This window comes from Oncorhynchus gorbuscha, linkage group LG19 (assembly GCF_021184085.1).
Source record: "Oncorhynchus gorbuscha isolate QuinsamMale2020 ecotype Even-year linkage group LG19, OgorEven_v1.0, whole genome shotgun sequence".
NCBI lineage: Eukaryota > Metazoa > Chordata > Actinopteri > Salmoniformes > Salmonidae > Oncorhynchus > Oncorhynchus gorbuscha.
Genome location: NC_060191.1, coordinates 37563225 through 37588302, shown reverse-complemented (window position 1 = coordinate 37588302; position 25078 = coordinate 37563225). Strand labels below are relative to the sequence as shown.

Genomic DNA, 25078 nt, shown 5'->3' with positions numbered 1-25078 from the left:
CCCAAGAAAGCTAAGGTAACTGAGCTAAACGACTACCGCCCCGTAGCACTCACTTCCGTCATCGTGAAATGCTTTGAGAGACTAGTCAAGGACCATATTACCTCCACCCTACCTGACACCCTAGATCCACTCCAATTTTCTTACCGCCCCCATAGGTCCACAGACGACACAATCTCAGCCACACTGCACACGGCCCTAACCCATCTGGACAAAATACCTACGTGAGAATGCTTTTCATCGACTACAGCTCAGCATTTAACACCACAGTACCCTCCAAACTCGTCATCAAGCTTGAGACCCTGGGTTTCGACCCCGCCCTGTGCAACTGGGTACTGGACTTCCTGACGGGCCGCCCCCAGGTGGTGAGGGTAGATAATAACATCTCCACCCTGCTGATCCTCAACACTGGGGCCCCACAAGGGTGCGTTCTGAGCCCTTTCCTGTACTCCCTGTTCACCCACGACTGCGTGGCCATGCACTCCTCCAACTCAATCATCAAGTTTGCAGTTGACACCAAATGTGGTAGGCTTGATTACCAACAACGACGAGACGGCCTACAGGGAGGTGGTGAGGGTCCTCAGAGTGTGGTGTCAGGAAAATAACCTCACACTCAATGTCAGCAAAACAAAGGAGATGATCGTGGACTTCAGGAAACAACAGAGGGAGCACCCCCTATCCACATCGACGGGACAGTAGTGGAGAGGGTGGAAAGTTTTAAGTTCCTCGGCATACACATCACCGACAAACTGAATTGGTCCACCCACACAGACAGCGTGGTGAAGAAGGCGCAGCAGTGCCTCTTCAACCTCAGGAGGCTGAAGAAATTTGGCTCGTCACCAAAAGCACTCACAAACTTTTACAGATGCACAATCGAGAGCATCCTGTCGAGCTGTATCAACGCCTGGTACGGCAGCTTCTCCACCCACAACCGTAAGGCTCTCTAGAGGGTAGTGAGGTCTGCACAACCATCACTGGGGGCAAACTACCTGCCCTCCAGGACACCTACACCACCCGATGTCACAGGATCTTTATGATCATCAAGGACAACAACCACCACTGCCTGTTCACCCTGTTATCATCCAGAAGGCGATGTCAGTACAGATGCATCAAAGCAGGGTCCGAGAGACTGAAAAACAGCTTCTATCTCAAGGCCATCAGACTGTTAAACAGCCACCACTAACATTGAGTGGCTGCTGCCATACATGTAAAAAATGTATCACTAGCCACTTTAAACAATGCCACTTAATATAATGTTTACATATCCTACATGACTCATCTCATATGTATATACTGTACTCGATACTATCTACTGCATCTTGCCTATGCCGTTCTGTACCATCACTCATTCATATATCTTTATGTACATATTCTTCATCCCTTTACACTTGTTTGCATAAGGTAGCTGTGGTGAAATTGTTAGGTTAGATTACTCATTGGTTATTACTGCATTGTCGGAACTAGAAGCACAAGCATTTCGCTACACTCGCATTAACATCTGCTAACCATGTGTATATGACCAATAAAATTGGATTTGATTTGAATTGACCACTTTCAAAGCATGCTGGGTATTATTGTTCTAATGAGCTCCACCCCCAAATAAGTATACATTTGAATGACTAGAGATGGGCAAAGATAAATCAAAATGTATCTTATAAAATACCATAAAGAAATTATAAAAATAAAATACTAAATATTGTTGTCAACAATACATTTTTAAAATACAGAAAATATATTTAAAGTAGGCATAAAAATATAAAATAAAATATATAAAAATAATAGACTATTTAAGTAAAATATCCTCTGCAGTTGTCAAGGGAACAAATACATCAATTTCAACTTATTTTAGAAATAGACCATACATTTTTTTATCAGGACTGCTGAAAAGTATTTAGAAAATACAAAATACAGTTCTCTAGTGTATATTGTTACAAAATAAACTGAACTGTAGTTCAAGCCAGTGAATTAAAAATGGCAAAATACTCAAGTTATTTAAATACGGATTTCAAATACATAACATTCAAATACGTAGCATAATACTCCCCATCTCTGATTAGTATGACCCCACACCTTCTGCAAGATGAGCTCCCTTCATCCCTCGATTCACGATCGGCTCTTTTCATGTGTCTCCATCTCCTCTCAACCAAGTAATATTACATAAGATCATAATGCAACTACCGCTCCATTGCCTGATTAGCCACCTTCTCTCCCCTTCCCTGAATGGAACCGAGAGTTTAAACTTATTAGTCCATCAGAGCCAAGGCCCACAGGCATGTCAGGAGTCCATCGTGTCAACTGTCTTTGCAGGGTTTTGCACATTAGTGTAATAATGATATTATTTGCAAAGGGGGAGGCTGCTGGGGAAATGGTGACTTAGTGTGGCTGTACCCAGGTTAGATCCAAGGTTGGGACTGGGACCAGGTGGACTTTGTTTGTTGGGGCTTTAGATTCCCAGAGAGTTAGCTCTAAGCGACCGCATCATTCTAGATTGACCTTAATCTGTTTACTGAAGTCCCACTGCTAAATGATAGACTCACCCCTGTTTCTCTGCATCCCTTGCCCCTCCCTCATGCAGACCAGACCAACACAACCATGACTTAGTCTCTCTGCACTGGTCCAATCGCTGCTCAGTGCCGTCTGAGTAGAGCGCTCTCCTTTTAAATCCCCCTCTCTGTGGTGAATCAGCACTCGCAGCGCAGCCCTCCGGTGATACAGCAGGTGGTAGAGGAGCATACTGAAACAGCCTACAGTAGGTACTCACACCTTCTCTCTCTTCCTTTTTCCCCACTCTCTCCCCCTCCTCAAATATTACGTCTCGTCCCCATCACCCGTTCCCCTGGGTCGACTCTCGACTTTGTGTGTGTCTTTCGTTGTCCCTGCATCCTCTAACGTAGCTCAACTTTGCACTTTGCTTGTTTGGCTGAGAGTGTGGCGAATGCGGTTCACGGTGCAGTCAGTTTCACTTGAAGCGGCTCTTGCACTTTCAATCACCTTGCCTAGTGATTGTAATGCACATTGAAGAACGAACACATGGGCAGAGATTGTTTGGGACATGCTAAACAAAGTACGATTGGTGCATGTGACTTGTGAAATGCATTGAAAAGTTAATGGTGCATGGCAAAATGACCTAGGCTTTTAGCCTTCTGAGCTGGTTGACTGACTCATGACGGACTTTACATGGTTGTATTAACATTTAAGCTGATATTACCGTCACTTTCATTTTTGCTGGGTTGACAACAGCCCCATTTATGTCAGTCGTTTCTCTCCCGTGTGAGTGGAGACGTGGTAAATAAATCATTAGACCAGGGATTAAATGTTGTTCTCAGAATTATTCTGACACATCCCTATGTCTTAAGATGTTTTGGAATCGGAAGCATGACTTTGCATACAAAATGTCAACAAACAAGACCAATAGGTCACAACTGCTAGTTGTCTTACTCATTAGTTATTTCTGTCTCTTTCTTGACTACGAAAACAAAAAGGGGAACTACAGGCACTCAAATCTCTTAAACGGCCTTCCTTTATTCTCTGGAAAATCTTGGCACTAATAAAAAAAAAACATTTTAAGAGGTTTATGGAGATTTCAAACATTTTTATGTAAATGGAATGTTATACAAGGGTCCAGAAATAGTTTTGTTTTGCAATTTCACTTGTTTTTAAGAATCTTAAACACAACCAGCAATACATTTTCTCATCGTCGTTGTGCGTTATGGGGGCTCTGAAAAACCATGAACAAAGGCTCCAAAAACACGCAAATACACCTCACTCAAAAAAGCTCTCAATATAGTGATGCAGGTCTTTACATGTTGTTCACATCAAATTGTGTCATTCCAAACATTTTCCGCAACGTTATATCCATTTTGTTCGACGCAAGCCGTGACCAGCTGTCCATTCTCAGAGTAACCTGCTGCTACAGGTAACTGCCAAAATAAAGGAAACACCAACATGAAGTATCTTAATACGTTGGGCTACCATGAGCTACCAGAACAGCTTCAATGTACCTTGGCATCGATTCTACAAATGTCTGGAACTTCCTGTGTGGATGCGTCTGCTTTTCATATACTTTGTATCCCTCATTTACTCAAGTGTTTCCTTTATTTTGGCAGTAACCTGTAGACCGGACAGAGAGGTATCACTCGAGTCGCAACTAAATTGAATATAACGTCGCAGATAAGGTTTGTAATGACACAATTTCATGTGTACATCTAAAGACCTGCATCACTATACTGAGAGTGTTTTTGTTTCTAAAATGACATATTTGGGTGTTTTTGGAGCATTTGTTAATTTCTTTTCAGAGCCTCCGTTTATGAGGAAATGAATCGCTGGTTAGGGTAAGTTCCTGGAAAACAAGTGAAAGCAACAACAACAAAAAGTGGCTGGACCCCCTCATTCACTCAATTGTTTCCTTTATTTTGGCAGTTACCTGTAGACTGAACGGAGAGGTATTGCTCGAGTCACAACAAAAATAGAGATGTGGTAGTGAAAAAGCAAACGTCTCCTTTAAAGGTGGCTTAGAAATGATTGTTCCTAGTCTAAATTGCATTTTAGTTCTTCTTCTTCCCTGTCATCACTATTGGAATAAAGAGTATCTGGAGCACAGCAATTGAGTGGAGAAAAATGATGAAACTCTGTTGTAAGAGATCACTTAAGTGCTGCTATGCATACGTGAATAACTGTGACGTTCAGGATGTTTCATAGATATGTTCTCTCATCCTTCACACAGGCATCCTCTGTGTGACCATGTGAGTTGATATTTTCTATTCTCTCTTAGAAGATGATACCTAAACCATCTGGATTTTGGATATCATAATACAAATAATTTTCCACTGTGAGAAAGGTCCTTGTTTAGAACTTTCGCTTTGACACCCTGGGCTGTACCCGAGCCTTAGATTAGGTTTCGTTATCTGCACTGATAATTGGTGAGGTGAGGGAGACTTTATTTCAACCCTGCGGGCGCGACACATAACGCAGGAATAAAAAATATAATTCATGCCTTACCTTTGATGAGCTTCTTTTGTTGGCACTCCAATATGTCCCTTAAACATCACAAATGGTCCTTTTGTTCGATTAATTCCGTCAATATATATCCAAAATGTCCATTTATTTGGCGCGTTTGATCCAGAAAAACACCGGTTCAAACTTGAGCAACTTGACTACAAAATATCTCAAAAGTTACCTGGAAACTTTGCCAAAACATTTCATACTACTTTTTTAATACAACTTTAGGTATTTTTTAACGTAAATAATCTATACAATTGAAGACGGGATGATCTGTGTTCAATACAGGAAGAAAACAAACTGAAGCATGCTTTCTGGTCACGCGCCTCTATCTAACAGTACACTTCAAGTGACCCTCATTCAAGATGGCCGTACTTCTTCATTACACAAAGGAATAACCTCAACCAATTTCTAAAGACTGTTGACATCCAGTGGAACCGATAGGAACTGAAATCTGGATTCCCAATGAAATCCCATTGAAAAGAGAGTGACCTCAAAAAAACAAATCTGAATAGTTTGTCCTCTGGGTTTCGCCTGCTAAATAAGTTCTGTTGTACTCACAGACATGATTCAAACAGTTTTAAAAACTTCAGAGTGTTTTCCATCCAATACTAATAATAATATGCATATCTTACCTTCTGGGGATGAGTAGTAGGCAGTTGAATTTGGGCATGCATTTTATCCGGACGTGAAAATACTGCCCCCTGTCACCAAGAAGTTAAGTAAAATCATGAAAAACAACACAGTCGCGGAGCCTGTATGTTATTAACTTCAACATTTATTGTCCCTGTCATAACACTAGAGGTCGACCGATTATGATTTATCAACGCCGATACCGCTACCGATTTATTGGAGGACCAAAAAAGCCGATACGATTAATCGGCTGATTTCTTTTATTTATTTGTAATAATGACAATTACAACAATACTGAATGAACACTTATTTTAACTTAATATAATACATCAATAAAATAAATTTAGCCTCAAATAAATAATCAAACATGTTCAATTTGGTTAAAATAATGCAAAAACAAAGTGTTGGAGAAGAAAGTAAAAGTGCAATATGTGTCATGTAAGAAAGCTAACATTTAAGTTCCTTGCTCAGAACATGAGAACATATGAAAGCTGGTGGTTCCTTTTAACATGAGTCTTCAATATTCCCAGGTAAGAAGTTTTAGGTTGTAGTTATTATAGGACTAGGACTTTCTCTCTATACCATTTGTATTTCAAATACCTTTGACTATTGGATGTTCTTATAGGCACTTTAGTATTGCCAGTGTAACAGTATAGCTTCTGTCCCTCTCCTCGCCCCTACCTGGGCTCGAACCAGGAACACATCGACAACAGCCACCCTCGAAGCAGCGTTACCCATGCAGAGCAAGGGGAATACCTACTCCAAGTCTCAGAGCGAGTGACGTTTGAAACGCTATTAGCGTGCACCCCGCTAACTAGCTAGCCATTTCACATCTGTTACACCAGCCTAATCTCGGAAATTGATGGGATTGAAATCATAAACAGCGCAATGCTTGAAGCACAGCAAAGAGCTGCTGGCAAAACGCACGAAAGTGCTGTTTGAATGAATGTTTACGAGCCTGCTGGTGCCTACCATCGCTCAGTCAGACTGCTCTATCAAATCATAGACTTAATTATAACATAATAACACACAGAAATACGAGCCTTCCGTCATTAATATGGTCAAATCTGGAAACTATCATCTCGAAAACAAGACGTTTATTCTTTCAGTGAAATACGGAACCGTTATGTATTTTATCTAATGGGTGGCATCCATAAGTCTAAATATTCTTGTTACATTGCACAACCTTCAATGTTATGTCATAATTACGTAAAATTCTGGCAAATTAGGTGGCCCAAACTGTTGCATATACCCTGACTCTGCGTGCAATGAACGCAAGAGAAGTGACACGATTTCACCTGGTTAATATTGCCTGCTAACCTGGATTTATTTTAGCTAAATATGCAGGTTTAAAAATATATACTTCTGTGTATTGATTTTAAGAATGGCATTGATGTTTATGGTTAGGTACACATTGGAGCAAGGACAGTCCTTTTTTGCAAATACGCACCGCATCGATTATATGCAACACAGGACACGCTAGATAAACTAGTAATATCATCAACCATGTGTAGTTAACTAGTGATTATGATTGATTGGTTGATTGTTTTTATAAGATAAGTTTAATGCTAGCTAACAACTTACCTTGGCTTACTGCATTCGCGTAACAGGCAGGCTCCTCTTGGAGTGCAATGAGAGGCAGGTTGTTAGAGCGTTGGACTAGTTAACTGTAAGGTTGCAAGATTGAATCCCCGAGCTGACAAGGTAAAAATCTGTCGTTCTGCCCCTGCACAAGGAAGTTAACCCACCGTTCCATGGCCGTCATTGAAAATAAGAATGTGTTCTTAACGGACTTGCCTAGTTAAATAAAGGTGTAAACAAATATATAATTAAAACATTTTTAAATTGGCCAAATCGGTGTCCAAAAATACCAATTTCCGATTGTTATGAAAACTTGAAAACGGCCCTAATTAATCGGTCGACCTCTACATGACAACACACGTCTCTGGTGGCCCTGGGGTGCCCTTACCTGTGTGTTCCTCCCAGGGTTTAATAGCACACTGAAATAGAACTGGGATGACATAATCAAAGATTTTTAATTTTATTTATTTTTATTTAGCTGGGATCTCCTCTCGTGTTGTGACAGGAAACAGAAGCTTGTCAGTTAGGCTTCCCATCCTGCCAGTGAATGCTTGGCTCTTTTCCCATTGCCTCGTTACAGAGTATTAATTACAACTCCTAACAGCGATCGCTATTGATGAACCTCAAGTCTTAATTTGCTCCTTCCTTCTGTCTGTTTCAATGGGTTTCTCATTGGCCTCTAGGGACAGACAGAGCTCATTGTGAGCCAATCAAAGTAATTTGTGTCATTCCCTCACTGGGCCTGTGTCTCTAACAGTCTTTCACAGTAGCTCAGGGCCTTAGACACATCCTCACCATTGAGAGGCATTGGGCAGGTTTCCATTAACCCGGGTTTATTTGACAGAAGCAATCATTGCAACCCGTGTAATGGAAACGGCAGATATAGGAGACATTTTCTAAAGATTGACGACATTTGTTGTCTAACTATTTATTGTGACAAATTATAATGGAAACTGTTTTTCGAATACATTATGATTATCAAATACTTTTGAAGGTAGGTTGGGCATGTGATGTCATAACATAATTATTAGCAAATTTACCAGATATTGAAAACCAGTCTATAACTGGTGTGACCAACATTTGCCTCATGCAGCACGACTCATATCCTTTGCATAGAGTTGATCAGGCTGTTGATCATGGCCTGTGGAACGTTGTCCCATTCCGCTTCAATGGCTATGCGAAGTTGCTGGATATTGGCGGGAACTGGAACACGCTGTTGTACACATTGATCCAGAGCATCCCAAAATTACTCAATGAGTGACATGTCCAGTGAGTACAGTGGCTTGCGAAAATATTCACCCCCCTTGGCATTTTTCCTTTTTTTTGCCTTACAACCTGGAATTAAAATGTATTTTTGGGAGCTTTGTATCATTTAATTTACACAACATGCCTACAGCTTTGAAGATGCAAAATATTTTGTATTGTGAAACAAACAAAAAATAAGCCCCCAAAAAACTGAAAACTTGAGCGTGCATAACTATTCACCCCCCCCAAAAGTCAACACTTTGTAGAGCCACCTTTTCCGGCAATTACAGCTGCAAGTCTCTTGGGGTATGAGTATCTAGACTGAAACAGAATTTCCATGTATTTAGCATCATCCATCATTCTTTCAATTCTGACCAGTTTCCCAGTCCCTGCAGATGAAAAATATACCCACCACATGGTGCTGCAACCACCATGCTTCACTGTGGGGATGGAATTCTCGGAGTGATGAGAGGTGTTGGGTTTGATCCAGGCATAGCGTTTTCCTTGATGGCCAAAAAGCTCAATTTTAGTCTCATCTGACCAGAGTACCTTCTTCCATATGTTTGAGGAGTCTCCCACATTCCTTTTGGCGAACAACCATACGTGTTTGCTTATTTCTTTCTATAAGCAATGGCTTTTTTCTGTCCACTCTTCCGTTAAGCCCAGCTCTGTGGAGTGTACTGCTTAAAGTGGTCCTATGGACAGATACTCCAACCTCCGCTGTGGCGCTTTGCAGCTCCTTCAGAGTTATCTTTGGTCTCTTTGTTGCCTCTCTGATTAATGCCCTCCTTGCCTAGTCCGTAAGTTTTGGTGGGCGGCCCTCTCATGGCAGGTTTGTTGTGGTGCTATATTCTTTCCATTTTTTAATAATGGATTTAATGTTGCTCTGTGGGATGTTCAAAGTTTTGGATCTTTTTTTTTTATAACCAAACCCTGATCTGTACTTCTCCACAACTCTGTCCCTGACCTGTTTGGAGAGCTCCTTTGTCTTCATGGTTCCCCTTGCTTATTGGTGTTGCAGACTCTCGGGCCTTTCAGAACAGGTGTATATATACTGTAATCTGTGACAGATCATGTGACACGTAGATTGCACACAGGTGGACTTTATTTAAGTAATTATGTGACTTCTGAAGGTAATTGGTTTCACCAGATCATATTTAGGGGCTTCATAGCAAAGGGGGGTGAATACATATGCACCACCACTTTTCCATTTTCAATGTTTTATATATATATATATTTTTTTCTTTCTCATTTCACTTCACAAATTTGGACTATTTTGTGTATGTCCATTTACATAATAAAAATCCATTTAAATACAGGTTGTAATGCAACGAAAAACACCAAGGGGGATTAATACATTTGCAAGGCACTGTATACAGGCCATGTAAGAACTGGGACATTTTGAGCTACCAGGAATTGTGTACACATCCTTGCGACATGGGGCAATGCTTTATCATGCTGAGGTGATGGCGACAGATGAATGGCTCGACAATGGGCCTCAGGATCTCTGTGCATTCAAATTGCCATCGATAAAATGCTATTGTGTACTTTGTCCCTAGCTTATACCTGCCCATACCATAACCCCATCGCCATCATGGGGCACTCTGTTCACAACGTTGAAGTTGAGTCATCCGTAAAAAGCACACTTCACTAGCGTGCCAGTGGCAATCGAAGGTGAGCATTTGCACACTGAAGTCAGTTATGACACCAAACTGCAGTCAAGTCAAGATCCTGGTGAAGACGACGAGCACGCAGATGAGCTTCCCTGATACGGTTTCTGACCGTTTGTGACAACTCTACACAACTTTAACTGTTGATCAATTGAAACTTTGGTGGACACCAAGTTCTCCCTGATCACTCGTTATGATAGGAGGTGTAGTGGAGGGAGCCCGGTGGTTCCTCCTGGTTCCTCTCTCTTCTTATCAGTGGCAGATGGGAGTAAGAGAATGATGACCGTGTCCCCTCCTGATGGATTGAGCCTGTCCCTGTGGAGACTGTGGGGGCAATGAGGCGCGGGGACAAGGAACAGCTAAATGATTGAGCCATCACTACGTGCAGTTGTCCCGTCTGGCTGGTCCAGCCATATGTTAGAGCTGGGTGGGCCAAGTCAGACTTTAGCTGATAAATGGGTGTGTGTTTTAAGCCAGGCAAGGTGAAGAGGGGTGAAGAAAACAAACCTGGCCGTGTCCTCCGAACGTTCCTCAGAATAACAACAGGAACACTCTTGTCTGGTGAATCATTTAGCTAGTTCAAGGCTGCACATTTGCAAGGATCACAAAGAAAAAGCCACAGCAAATATATTTTCTTATCATATTGTATATGGTTATGAAATCCCGTAGGTGGTTTACTGCACCTTTTCAAAATTGTTCATGGATTTTAATCGTGAGTGTTACAGTTTGACTCGGTAAGTTATTTGAGGACGTCTTCCGTACAAACATTGGTGAGTCCCATAGGAGAGAGGGAGACGATGCCTGACTGTGTTGTACAATATAGGTCATGCAGCTGTGATCGTCAGAATAGGACACAGGGTAGAAATGCCACAGTGACTAACCAGATGCTCTGGATTGTTCTTGTTCCCCCTTCTGCCCTCACAGCACTCAGGGTATTCCCGTTCACATCATACAGTTCACATTGTACATGGCATGTTCCCATAGTAGCTACATGCACATGTCTCTCCGACGCGTTTCTATTCTCATCTCCCTCTATCGATTCCACTTGATATACCCTTTTAAAACACATTTAGTGTTCAGTACTTCATTAACTGAGTGGTGGACCATTTTATCAACCTTATGATACCTGTTACCCTCCAGATGCTATTTTTGGACAAAGGGTTTACAGAGCTACTGTACATATAGCCTGTCTCTGATATGCTATTATCCTGGCCTCGATCCAAGTCATCTTCTCATCTCGCTCTTTCTTTTGTCCCTCAGCATTTTCCGGCTGTGAGTGGGGCCTTCATGGATTCCCCGTACAATGGCAACACGTCCCTCCAGACCTCCACCTCTAACCTCAACGCCAACTTCTCCCGGCCGACCGAGGCGGAAGAGGAGGGCAAGTACTCCAGCGACGCCATCTGGCTTTGGGTGGCCGTCATTGCAACCATCGGCAACATAGTAGTGGTAGCAGTGGTTTGCGCCTGTGCCTTCTAAGACCCGTTAGTTACAAGCACACAGCCGAACCTCCCTCTTGCCACCTTTTCCCCCTCCACTTTAACCTGTCCCCTGTATTCGTTTTCATCTGGTATGTGTCCATCCGTAATATTAAAGCCAAGGGCCTGTTCGGAGGGTCGACGGAGTATGATCGTGAAAATATAGGGATTGATTTAACTGATGTTCTGTAGGACTATGAATGCGTTTGTCAGTCTAGGAATGAGAGAGAGAGACAATCCTCTGGAGTTACCATACCGTATCTTACCTAAAGCCTGTCTCCCACTGTGTTTTTTGGGGGTATTTTTATGATAAACGGGGAAGTGAGCTGATGTGGGCTGTGCCTTTGTATAATGAACATTTTGTAAATGATTTATGGAAATGGGCATTGTATAAAGCAGCCTCCCTTCTGCTTTCCAATCGGTGGGATCACCAGAGGTCAGCCTAAAGGAAGGGAAGTGGAAGTGTAGGGAAGTGGGAAGTGCACAGAGAACGTGTACAGCTGTGAGATCCCCTCTGCCTATGAACCTGAACCGAACACCACCCCATATATCTTTGTCTGGTTGATGTCATGTGCCTGTTTGTCTGAAATGAATGTGTTGATGCTGCTGTCTTGGTCCAGGTCTCTCTTGAAAATATATATTTTTTTTTTGGGGGGGGGGGGGGGTCTCAATGAGACCAACCTGGTTAAATAAGGGTGATATAAATAAACACGGAATCAGCAGTTCCCGTTGTGGTTGGCCACTGTCTCGGAGACCAGTGGAGAGATATGTGACAGATGGTGGCTGGTAGGAGTGCTGAGGGGACAGCAGAGGGGCCCAGGGCAGACTTGGCAGTACCCCCAGTACTCGGTGTTCTTTCCTGTGACTGCTGCAACACTGCACTACCATTCACCATTACTGCTCTGTCCTGTCCTCATCGGCCTCTCTGATAGAAATCTCCCGAAGCACTTTATAAAAACCCAATAAACTGAGGAGTTTTCTTCCGTCTTAACTGCAGTGTTCTGGGCTCACCTGTTGCATCTCTGCAGTGGCTGTAGACCTGTGCCAGTTGAACTATGCAGTGATGGCATCCCACTGGGCACACACTGGTTGAATATGGCACGTCATTTCAATGAAATGTTCCCCGTGGGATAGCTGTGGATAATGTTTTATAAGTGAGACCGATGTACACAAACACAGTATCACCCACAAGCCAAATGAGGGAATTAAGTTGTCAGCACACATCTTATGTTATACCACCCCTGCTGACATTATCTGCAATTACGGAGCCACCAATTACATCGCACTAAATCATTGAGCCGCCCACCATAACCAGACTATCCCAAATGACCAGACCGCCGCTACGAAGGCCCCACGCTGTTGAGCTAGCAATGAAATGGTTTCGCTCCTGTCATAAGAAACCCCATTGCTGTTAACGTTAGTTTTTTGTTGTTGTTGTGCCAGGCGGGCAGAATCTCACATTCACCTCAGATTGTCTCTCAGTAGACTAGTGTGTGTAGGTGGCAGCCTCCCCAGTAGTTCTGTGCTGTGCTGTCTCCCACCCAGCGGAGTGGGGCCACAGACTTGTCAAGCGGCAGGGCTGTAATGAGACGTAATCCCTTTCTCTCTCTCTCTCTCTATCTCTATCTCTTTCCTAAAGCGAACACTGACCTCTCAGTTGCTCTGCGGTGATCAGAGCAGATCTGATCCCCGCTGCACTGGGCTGCGCTGAACAAGGATAGTGCTTCAAAGTGCATTTTTAGTGTGTGACTTCCTCGCTTAATCAGCACTCGTTGTGATTGAAAGGGAGGGGAGGAGAAGAGAGGAGTGACCGCATGGGATTGGATTTGTAACTTCCATGTCATCGCTTTGAATTACAGGACTTTTTTTGAAGTACAACGGAAAATATATCTATTTTTTTATTGAAACCAACGAAGTGGAATAAAAGGTTTTAAGATGGAGAGATTTAGGATCAAAAGTCAGGCTGAGACATCACTCATCACAGCTAATTGCCCTGATCTCACTGTACAGTAGAGTTAATGAAAACAAGAGACAGATTCATCATGGCGTCTCTGAGCGGTCCTTTTCAGGTTCCTTAGAGAGCTTAGTCTGAAGAAACCTGAGGGAACAGTAATGCATCGTCTCTTAACCATAAACAACAACAAACCAAAAAAACGCTAGTTTCTCTATTGCACAGTATGGGGCGTCATAAGTATCTGCTGGCAATAACTCAAGATGACGCTAACAAGTTAGTATTATACATCCCCACTATATGTAGTTACTTTAATACAGTAACTATTCTGAAACAACATGCATAAGAACTAGGTGAGGAATCCCAAGTTAGCTATAATATGAATTTCTTCTACCCTTGTGTCGGCTGTGTGCTTTGACATGGGACTGGTTAAGGCTCAGGTGCCCACTGTCTACGGCTCGAATTATGTGTCTGAGCTGACTAACACAACACCTCCCCGTCAACTGCTTATTGACCATGGACGCCCCTTGACCACCATGGGACGATGGTCCTCCTCCACACGACGGGACGTCATCACAGCCTCAAGCCCAGGTACCGCGTGACCCCGTTTGCAACGCCACGTAGGCGCAGTTCACCGCACACAGGCGAATAAAAGCTAATCCTGTACTCCAAAAAACATTCCGATGGAGATTCTCTATTGAGCCTAATGTTTAATTCCAACACAAGGCTTAACTAGTGTCCGGGAAACCCTGCCCTTTTACTGTTTTTAAGATTTGTTTTTAATTACCACCTCCAGGTAAAAAAGTGAATTGTTGAGCAATACAGTATGCATCTGCCTGTTAAAGGGAACAGTTCTTTTTTTAGTGTTGGGGAACTTGGAGTGAAGCTTCATTCATGATCACATTTGTTTTCACGTACTGTTTTTTTATTTCTACAAGTCAACATTACTTCAGTCGTACTAAGTCTACTGTAGATCTTGAGTTTAAACATTCCGCTAAGCATGTCGTCTCCTTCTTCCTTCTAATGGATTAGTAGTGCGTCTCAGTGCGGTGTTAACTGAGAGCATGTGTAGACTTGTCCTCATGTATCCTCTACTGCATTATATGATAAATGTCACATTCGTAAAGAAATACTACTATGACAAAACTCATGCAGTTACAGCTGTTAAATGGGGGAGACGTGGCCATAGGGTGCTCCCTCCACCAACAGATGCATTTCACCACGTTTGACTTCCTCCCTCCATAGGCCCGGAGGGGACTGCTTAATTACAGCCCAAAGAGCACTGCACGTTCCATCCTCCTTCTCCTTTCCCCTCTGTTCTCTCTTCTTCCACCCCTCCATCCATCCATCCATCCATCCATCCATCCATCCATCCATCCATCCATCCATCCATCCATCCATGCAGAGCACTAGACCGTGGTGTCTGCGTTGGCACTGACCTCTGACTCGAGGCAGGGCACCTTATGCCCACATGCCTCTTCCTTCCCAGGCAGCAAGAAATAGTCCGGCCGTTGCTGGGGAAATGGACGAGTCACTCCTACGAGAGGAGAATTGTAGGAGCAAGGGAGCAGCTGGGTATATAAGCGAACACACACACAATGTAAATGTACCTTTCCGTAACATGGTTGTGATGACAATGCTATGATGTCATTATGTGCTCTCAGGGTTTGTATTTGTTCGTATCTTTCAATAGACTTGAAATTTTTACACCATTTTTCTCACCATGGTCCTAATTTTTCTCAGCATGGTCCTAATTTTTCTCACCATGGTCCTAATTTTTCTCACCATGGTCCTAATTTTTCTCACCATGGTCCTAATTAGCAATGAGAACATTTTATAGGGGCCATTCCAAAAAGTGGAGCAAGTCTTCCTGGGCTAAATGAGTTACGCTTCAATTTTGGGCTCTAATTCAATCTTTATCTCTGAAGCGGTACAGATTGCGCAACAGAAATGTAAAGGTCATTTCCATATGAGCCAACGTATGCAGCCTTTACCAAGAATACAGTCGCCACTAACATTGCCTTTAAATTTCAAGCACACTGCAACGCTGAACTTCCCCGATACGGATTGAATAGAGCTCTGAGGCGAATATTCTCTCCAATTACACTAGTTATAATTTCGCTTTAATTAATAAGCACTGTATTGCCTAATGTCATAGTTATTCACACACAGTCAAACATGCTTTCTGCTGAGGTATAGCCCTAGACTATGTTGCATAAATATGCTGCCCCACACTAACTTGGAAGTTCTATAATTCATAAGCATGATAGTCTTTGTAAATATTTAATAGCTTATGAATACAACAGTTCACATATCGTGATATACCCATGTATGAATTGACAAATGACCTAGCTAGCGGGGTAATGAAAATATGGTGTTGCTATGGTAACACCCTCCATAGATCACCTCACTTTTGTGGTGATCTATTGCTCTGGGGTCCTAAGCATCCCGGCCTCTCATCCTCGGCGGAGTGTTGCATTATGCAACGAGGATACTCTGCATGTTTGTTCAGTCGGAGGTATGAGAATGCTTCTTGACTTGAATGCTGCCGGACATCATATGCACTCCCTTCCCTCCTGATTCACAGCGGCTCCCTTAACCCGTGGCTTGTTTGTGTTTTTGTCTCTGCAGACTCCCAGGAATTGTCCATCCTTCCTCTGCCCCCAGGAACACATAGGCTCATTAAAGCAGACTTCCTGTATCCTCAGTACAGCAGAGACAGTATGGGTGACTAGGGGCTGTGACTTTTTTAAAAGCACATACAGGGAACCCATAAAGACTACATGGGGGCTAGGAGGGATATTTTGAGAGGTGGGACTTGAGAGGTGACGGACATCATATTCATGACTTCAGCAAATAATAGCATATCTTATCCAAGGTTACTTAGTAGTTGACTTTCTTTTAGAATGTGCTGTGACTCATAACACTCAAAAGAACGTAGAAAGTGAAACTACAGTAGGAAAGAGCAAGATCCTTCTGGAGTCCTATACGTCTTCTTTTAGAAATGGATACCTGACAGCGATTCACACATTCATTACAACGAATGGAGATGGATATACATCGACGTTGTCGACTCTGAACAGTTGGATTCTACTTTTCTGTGCATCCAGTTCCAGGGTTATACGTTCTGATTACCTCCCTGTAGGTGTCAGGGTTACCGCTATGAAATACTGATTATCAAAAGGCTATTGGCTTAATACAGTCACTGTGTTTGTTAAATTAATTCACAATGTTCATTCACAAAAGCATTCTATAACAATTACTTCATGCAAAATACTGCACAGAGTCACATTACTGCAATGTGTTGTAAATGATATTTCCCGGGGGGACCTACATTCCTTGTTTACAAAAGGAAATGAAACATTTTGGGATTTCTTTAATTTCAGTGTGTGTAATCATGATTGCAGTGTACAGTATAAGCACTATGAGAGTTATTGAAACCAGTTTTATTTTAAACCTGATATTTGAGGCTCGTTATTATTTTGTTCCCATGCTAGATTAACCAAAATACACACACACACACACACACACACACACACACACACACACACACACACACACACACACACACACACACACACACACACACACACACACACACACACACACACACACACACACACACACACACACACACACACACACACACACACACACACACACACATTGTGGCTTGCATTATATGAGCCAGGATTCAATATGATTACCTTTTTATAAGGAGAATGGTTGTGTGCACGTCAGTAAATTAGACCAGCTCTGTTGTTCATATGCTCCTCATTAGTCCCAACATCCAAGCCGTGTGTGCATGCTCATCGGAAAGACATCTTAATAGGGAAAACACTTAAATGCAGCTGGCGCGAGACCACGTGACAGTTCAACAATGATCATTTTTTTTGTGTTTTCAATTTCTATTGTGATATTTTGATTTAGTATAAGCTTACTTTCCTAGCTTGTTTGCATGTGTTGGGTTATTTTCATCCCAACATTTTGTCCGTTGACTACTCTGCAAGCTGCGTTCCAGTAAGGGATATGTAAAAAAATCATGATCTTATTTGATGGAATATTGATTGAATGATGAATTACTTTGTACATGAACAATTATGTACAACTAATGTTTATTCCTTTTGAGGAATATTTTTTTTGTAAACTTTTTATCAATCGTGTATTTTTTCCCAATGTTTTAGTAATTCAGTCCGTGCAGAAACATTGCTGCTAAAAGCCTTGATGTATTTTTTTTTTATTTTTACACACTTGCAAGCGAACAGAAAAGCGTAGAAGTAGATGTGTTTTTACCTGCATAATTCAAAATCTATATTGTCTGTTAACCTCATGGTTTTACCATCCTTTATAATTCAATTAAATTGATATGAATGTGAAAATGATGGGCTGTCCTGTTAGGTTATTCTTCATATGAATGTGAAAATGATGGGCTGTCCTGTTAGGAATTAAAATGATGGGCTGTCCTGTTAGGTTATTCTTCATATGAATGTGAAAATGATGGGCTGTCCTGTTAGGTTATTCTTCATATGAATGTGAAAATGATGGGCTGTCCTGTTAGGTTATTCTTCATATGAATGTGAAAATGATGGGCTGTCCTGTTAGGTTATTCTTCATATGAATGTGAATAATATCACAAATTCTGTCAACGTCATGCTCATATCGGGTTGAATCCACAGTGGACTAATTTCATCCTTTGAACACATGTTTTTCCCCAAAATCATTGTAATGGGTTACTCATCAGAATCTAAAGAGGGGACATGTTCTTGTTCTTTCAGAATTAGCTCTGTAATGGCAACTCCAGTTCAAAACTGAAATCAGCTTATTCATTCTGGCACATCCACACTCAAGTGGCCATCTGGAGATATGGAGTGTTATAATGCAATATGAAATTAATGTGGCTTTTTCGATTTCTCATATATACAATTAAAACGGCAATCAATTAGTGTCAGTAGCAATTTGACTGAAAATTTAATCCTGGGCTTTTTCATGGCCATTTGAGCATTTTGTCAAATATTTTTTTCTCTGAGAGCAACTGGGGTAAATCACGAGGTAAAAGCACTAAATCCAACTCAGGTTTTAGAGCTGGAACCACCTTGGATTGTGGGAACTAACTTTGCTTGGCTGATAGGTTACATAATATGTCAGGAAATGGATTTACATAGGAATTAGGAATATTAATGCCAAAAGTATTGGTGTCGACCTGACTCTGTTAGTCCACTGGAAAACCAATAAATCATCAGGATAAAGGCTAATATTAATTTGGCAACAATATCTCGATAGGTGGTAAGAATGTACAGAGTGTATATTAGATTTGAAATGCATGCTTGGATAGTTTTATAGTACTGTAAGCAATTGATGTGTATACGTAAGAGACACTGGGTGTGTGTTTCGTACTGTTTGGGATGTTTTGGCTCCTGGCAATCCATGATATATGTGTAGTCACGCCATTATGTGTCTTTGGGGAGAGAATATGCACACATTGGGAATACAATGTTAGTCCACTGGGCATTCTAAAGCTTAACAAAACATGTTCATTTGCTGCCATCCCCATGATGTCACAGCAATGTACTGTAAAGTGCCATCCTCAACCCTCAATACAGCCTCCACTGGTCCACAATGAAATATCTGTCCTTTTGTTGATTTTACCACTGAAAGGTACCTTGTAATTCAGGTCAGAGTATCTGGATTGCTACAGTCTACACAGGCACAGTAAAACCATACGTAGCTAAAAATGTTCAGTCGCTGGAGCCGGGTTCGAGACCCTGTCGGAGCTACTCCCGAACTCGCTACATTGACGTCAGAAGTCGGGATGGTGCCTGGGAGGCCATCGCAGAGGCGTGTTCACGTGGGGAACTTGGTATAGAGAAGCTTGGGGACACAGTCTCTCGAAGGAAGTGGGGGTAGTGTAGTATGATTGATCGAGACACACAAATGAACTCTAAAGGTTAATACAGTCAGTCGTCTCATACCTTTTTATCACCACTTTTATCAAGTGTTGGAATTGTGTAACAATCATGCAGTCACTGTTAATCAAACCAAAAATGTAACTTCATTAGAAATAATTGTTAGTGATGCTAAACTAAAGGGTGGATTTGGCTGTGTATCATTCTGAAAAAGCAGCGCAGTATACTGGTTTCCCCTGAACGACCCCAGACACATGACTTTCCTGTGCGAGCCGAATGCACCCTCTCCCTCCTTCACTCACACGGTCTGGCTCTTAGGTTGGAGATGGAGGGAAGCGTCAGAGCATGAAATGCACTGCTCCAGCGTTGTCTCTGGAGTTAATGGATACTCAACCCTGAGATGATACTCTGAGGCAGGCAAGGAGAGGAAGAGGGCGATAGCAAGATATACACTGAGTGTACAAAACATTAGGAACACCTTCCTAATATTGAGTTGCACACCCTTTTGGCCTCAGATCAGACTCAATTCGTCGGGTGCATGGACTCTAGAATGTGTTGAAAGTGTTCCACAGGGATGCTGGCCCATTTTGACTCCAATGCTTCCCACAGTTGTGTCAAGTTGTCTGGATGTGCTTTGGGTTGTGGACTATTCTTGATACACACTGGAAACTGTTGGGTATGAAAAATCCAGCAGTGTTACAATTCTTAACACAAACTGGTGCACCTGGCACCTTCTACCATATCCCATTCAAAGGCACTTAAATCTTTTGTCTTGCCCATTCACCCTCTAAATGGCACACATACACCATCCATGTCCCAATTGTCTCGAGGCTTAAAAATTCTAATTAAAAAAAAAACATTTTTTATAATATGTTTATTATTTTCCAATAGATTACCGGCCAAAAAAATCCTTCTTTCACCGGTCTCCTCCCCTTCATCTACACTGATTGAAGTAGATTTAATAAGTGACAATAAGGGATCACAGCTTTCACCTGGATTCAGCTGGTCAGTCTATGTCATGGAAAGAGCAGGTGTTCTTGATGTTTTGTACACTTCAGGGCAGTCTAGAGCCCCACCTGTTTAGCAAAAAAAAAAACACAACAAATAATTGTTTGCCTGTTATTTTGGCATTAATACGTGTCACATATCATTGTGCAAACAATGAACATTGAGTTATTAAAGCCGCATACAAACTCAGTCTCGTTTTTGCTTTATTGAGGAAAGCTGCTCCAAAATGCCGGTGTGTCAGCCGAGCTCAGTGCTTTCTGTGGTCCTGGGGCAGCCAGCGGAAAATATGTAGTGTAGGGGTTGGTAATGTTCTCTACTTGCGCCGTGATTGGCTCAGTATTCTGTCACTCATGGGGACACTACGTCACCGCAAGATATATGTGTAGACCTAAACTAATTCAAGCCCCTTGGATGCTGTTATAGAGTTACATTAGAAGTGTCCATCCAAGAAGGCTCAAGGTCAATGGCCATAGGTAAAATTATGTCAAATCACATTATATAATAATAATAATAATATATGCCATTTAGCAGACGCTTTTATCCAAAGTGACTTACAGTCATGTGTGCATACATTCTATGTATGGGTGGTCCCGGGGATCGAACCCACTACCCTGGCGTTACAAACGCCATGCTCTACCTATATCTACAGTAGCTTTGATTGGAATGATCATGTCAACATCATACTTTCAAAATCTTAGCTAGCAAGCTAGCAGTCATCACGAATCAAGTCAACAATCTACTGGCAAATCCTTTTCATATGACGAGAAATAATTAAGTTAAATGATAGATTAAACGTATCCGTGCTTATCGCCCATTGAACATGAACATTACACAAGTTGGAAATGGAAAATTCAATGAGTGGTTTGGAAGGAATCAGTGGCTAACTGCAAGCATCGCAAAGCAATTACTAGCCTGCTATTCAGTGCAGTGGGTGTGTGGTCCAAGTCTGGGTTTAAGGGTCTCTTTTCCAAGCTTAAAAGGAAAAACAGTCAACATTGGCCATGCTGTCAATTCAGCATGACTTCTGCCTCGCTCAAAACAACTGGAAACTCAGAACTGGGAATTGTCAGACCTTAGTGAGTTCAAGACAACTGGGAACTCCTATTTGGAAAATACGTTTTGAATGGTCATCCAACTCGGAATTTCAAGTCGGGAACTCGGGCCTCATTCTAGAGCTCCGAACTGAAGATCACTGACGTCATCATGATTCGACCTTGTTTTTTCAGAGTTCCCAATTGTCCCTGCCTTTTTTTTCACCCCCCTTTGTTGCTATAACAGCCTCTACTCTTCTGGGAAGGCTTTCCACTAGATGTTGGAAAATTACTGCGGGGACGTGCTTCTATTATTCCTCCTCCACCAAACTTTATAGTTGGTACTATGCACTGGGGCAGGTTACGTTCTCCTGGTATCCGCCAAACCCAGATTCGCCTGTCGGACTGCCAGATGGTCAAACATTATAAAACACTCCTAGAGAACACGTTTCCACTGCTCCAGAGTCCAATGGCGGTAAGCTTTACACCACTCCAGCCAAAGTTTGGCATTGCCTATGGTGATCTTAGGCCTGTGTGCGGCTGCTCGGCCATGGAAACCCATTTCATGAAGCTCCCGACGAACAGTTATTGTGCTGACCTTGCTTCCAGAGGCAGTTTGAAACTCAGTGGTGAGTGACACAGACAACCAGAGACAGACAACATTTACACGCTACGTGCTTCAGCACTCTGCGAAACAGTTCTGTGAGCTTGTGTGGCCTACCACATCGTGGCTGAGCCGTTGCTGCTCCTAGACATTTCCACTTCACAATAACAGCACTTACAGTTGATCAGGGAGCTCTAGCAGGGCAGAAATTTGACCAACTGACTTGTTGGAAAGGTGGCATCCTATGACGGTGCCATGTTGAAGGTCACTAAGCTCTTCAGTATGGCCATTGAGCATGGTGGAGTTATTATTTACACTCTGGGTGGTGGATCAATACACCCAGTCCCTACAAAGATACAGGCGTTCTTTCAAACTGATTTGCCGGAGAGGAAGGAAACCGCTCATAGATTACGCCATGAGGCCAATGGTGACTTTAAAACAGATACAGAGTTTAATGTTTGTGATAAGAGAAAACTGAGGATGGATCAACAACATTGTAGTTACTCCACAATACCAGTAGTTTAAAGTACATAAGTAAAAATAATTGAAAATACTACATACTACTAATTTAATATTTATATTTTGGACAACTTTTACTTTTACTTCACTATATTCCTAAATGTCAGGTGTGATCCCTCTCCGGCCTCTAGGTCACCAGGCTGCTCGTTTATGGCGCAAACCTGTCACCAGCGCCACGTCCATTTGCGCATAATGACACTCACCTGGACTCCATCACCTCATTGATTACCTGCCCTTTATATGTCACTACATTTGGTTTCTTCCCCAGTCGTCATTGTTTCTGTTCCTGTTCCATGTCAGTGCGCTATTTTGTTCATTTTTTAATTAAATGTATTCACTCCCTGAACTTGCTTCCTGACTCTCTGTGTACATCGTTACAGATGTACTTTTTACTCCATATATTTTCCCTGACACTCAAAAGTACTCAATACATTTTGAATGCATAGTTGGACAATAAAATGGTCTAATTCACACACTTGTCAAAAGAACATCCCTAGTCATCCCTACAACCAATTATTTAGCGAACTCACTAAACACATGCTTCGATTGTAAATTATGCCCATGGCTATCCATAAATAAATAAAAACCAAGAAGATGATGCCGCCTGGTTTGCTGTCACGATTTTCATATGATGAAGGAGAGTCGGACCAAACTGCAGCGTGTCGATTGCGATCAATGTTTATTGAAAATAAACGTAAACACGACTAAACACAAATACTACAAAACAAATCAACTAAACGAAAACCGAAAACAGCCTATACCTGTGTCAACTAACATCGAACAAGGACATCAAGACACTCAGGACAATCACCCACAATACAACCAAAGAATATGGCTGCCTAAATATGGTTCCCAATCAGAGACAACGATAAACACCTGCCTCTGATTGAGAACCACTTCAGACAGCCATAGACTAACCTAGAACACCCCACTAAGCTACAATCCCACTATCGACACACCACATACAAAAACCCATGTCACACCCTGGCCTGACCAAATACATGAAGAAAAACACAAAATACTACGATCAGGGCGTGACAGAACCCCCCCCCCCCCTAAGGTGCGGACTCCCGAATGCACCTCAAATCAATAGGGAGGGTCCGGGTGGGCGTCTGTCCATGGTTGCGGCTGCGGCGCGGGACGTGGACCCCACTTCACAATTGTCTTAGTCCGCCTTATTGTCCGCCTCCATGGCTTTCTCACCAAGGTCACCCTTATCAATGACCCCACTGGACAGAGGGGCAGAAGCTCTGGAGAGAGGGGCAGAAGCTCTGGACAGAGGGGCAGAAGCTCTGGACAGAGGGGCAGAAGCTCTGGACAGAGGGGCAGAAGCTCTGGACAGAGGGGCAGAAGCTCTGGACAGAGGGGCTCTGGCGCCGGACAGGCGGGAGACTCCGGCAGCAGCGCCGGACAGGCGGGAGACTCCGGCAGCAGCGCCGGACAGGCGGGAGACTCCGGCAGCTCAGGAGAGGCGAGGCGCACTGTAGGCCTGATGCGTGGTGCTGGCACTGGTGGTACTGGACCGAGGACACGCACAGGAAGCCTGGTGCGGGGAGCTGCTACCGGAGGGCTGGGGTGTGGAGGTGGTACTGGATAGACCGGACTGTGCAGGCGCACTGGAGCTCTTGAGCACCTTACCTGGTTGAATACTCTCGGTCGCCCTGCCAGTGCGGCGAGGTGGAATAGCCCGCACTGGGCTATGTAGGCGAACCGGAGCCACTGAGCGCAAGGCCTGTGCCATGTAAGCCGGCCCAAGGAGACGCACTGGGGACCAGATGCGTAGAGCCGGCTTCATGGCATTTGGCTCGACACTCAATCTAGCCCGGCCGATACCTGGAGCTGGAATATACCGCACCGGGCTATGCACCCGCACTGGGGACACCGTGCGCGCACCACTGCATAACACAGTGCCTGCCCGGTCTTTCTAGCCCCCCGGTAAGCACAGGGAGTTTGCGCAGGTCTCCTACCTGGCGTAGCCATACTCCCTGTAAGCCTCCCCCCAATACATTTTTGGGGCTGATTCCCGGGCTTCCATCCACGTCGCCGTGCTGCCTCCTCATACCAGCGCCTCTCCACTTTTCCGCCTCGAGTTCCTCCTTGGGGCGGCGATATTCCCCTGGTTTAGCCCAGGGTCCTCTCCCGTCGAGGATTTCCTCCCATGTCCAGAAATCATTATTGCGCTTCTCCTCTTTGGGCTGCTCCTGCCTGTTGACACGCTGCTTGGTCCTGTGGTGGGTGATTCTGTCACGGTTTTCATATGGTGAAGGAGAGTCGGACCAAACTGCAGCGTGTCGATTGCGATCCATGTTTATTGAAAATAAACGTAAACACGACTAAACACAAATACTACAAAACAAATAAACTAAACGAAAACTGAAAACAGCCTATACTTGTGTCAACTAACATCGAACAAGGACATCAAGACACTCAGGACAATCACCCACAATACAACCAAAGAAT

The 25078-nt window shown here is 43.1% G+C and overlaps 1 long non-coding RNA gene across 3 annotated transcripts in view; it reads left to right on the top strand.

Moving 5' to 3' along the window:
* Positions 1-20278, top strand: part of LOC124006287 — a 40582-nt gene extending 20304 nt beyond the window's left edge. The window contains exons 1-4 of one of the 3 annotated variants that reach the window (XR_006833755.1): positions 2612-2750; positions 11385-14144; positions 16185-17951; positions 18024-20278. This is a non-coding gene — a long non-coding RNA (uncharacterized LOC124006287). Of the gene's footprint in view, positions 1-2611; positions 2751-11384; positions 14145-16184; positions 17952-18023 lie in introns of those variants that run through there. The other 2 variants (XR_006833754.1, XR_006833756.1) reach the window with 2 other exon arrangements.
* The last annotated feature ends 4800 nt before the right edge of the window (positions 20279-25078 follow it).